Source organism: Rhyacophila brunnea, unplaced genomic scaffold (genome assembly GCF_057557595.1).
Source record: "Rhyacophila brunnea isolate RB1 unplaced genomic scaffold, BYU_Rbru_1.0 scaffold_1, whole genome shotgun sequence".
NCBI classification, from domain to species: domain Eukaryota; kingdom Metazoa; phylum Arthropoda; class Insecta; order Trichoptera; family Rhyacophilidae; genus Rhyacophila; species Rhyacophila brunnea.
Window position 1 is genome coordinate 52,384,493 of NW_028232751.1, and position 1,018 is coordinate 52,385,510.

Genomic DNA, 1,018 nt, shown 5'->3' on the forward strand with positions numbered 1-1,018 from the left:
GCTTCAAACAGTGCTGTCCTGATGATGGTGTCATAATATGCTTATTATGCTGTTCTGAAGTCTACAGATAATGTGGAATATAATAAATACTATTACACTGCCCTTCCAAGGAAGAAGGCAGTAACTCGTAAAATTTGTGAAATTTATTTATGAATGCCATCCGTCAGGTAATTTTGAAAGCTACCTTATAGTATTTTTCACACTTTCAAATATTTCAGTTTTATGTCTGATTTTAATAATGAAAACTTTATAACAAAGTCTACAGGACCAAATGATACGACGTGGTCCTGCGACCTTGTCCTGCAGAATTCATAATATTATGCATTGCGCCAGATAACGAACTGAAATAATGACAACTACAACACACTAAATATGGAAGAAGCCCTTCAAATATCAGAAATAAATAATAAACAGTATTAATAATTAATAGGGATTTCTTTAAATTTATTCAACACCGCATTCAAATTTATTATATATAAAGAAGACTTCCATTGAGAATCAATATTCGACCACTTCAAAATGTCTTATATCATATAAACACAATTTTCTAGTTTATTATGTATATACAGTACTCTCTCAGTAATCCGCCACCCCAAAAACCAGACAAGTGTCCAATTAGTGAAAGTGGCGGATTATAGTGCATACATACAAAATATGGTCAAAATTAAAACAAGTATTTTGTAAAATAGTTTTTTTGAGAAATTTATACTAGAAAATTATGATTTTATTTATAATCAAAATCAAGTATTTACTAAATTATACATTACAGTAAATCACTTGACACGACCAGTTGTTCAGGTGAGGCAGATATTCTTGAATGGCATAGGATTCCTGGCTTTCCCTATGACCAAAAGCTTCAGTTTGTGTGTTCCAGTTGTATTGGAGCATGGTATAATTGTGATGCGGTCCTTGGGCACTTTCCTCCCTGGTACATTACTTTCTTCGCGATGAACGTACATTTTACGAAGGAGAAGTTTCCAAGATAAACTCGTCTCATCTGCGTTGTATACTTGTACGC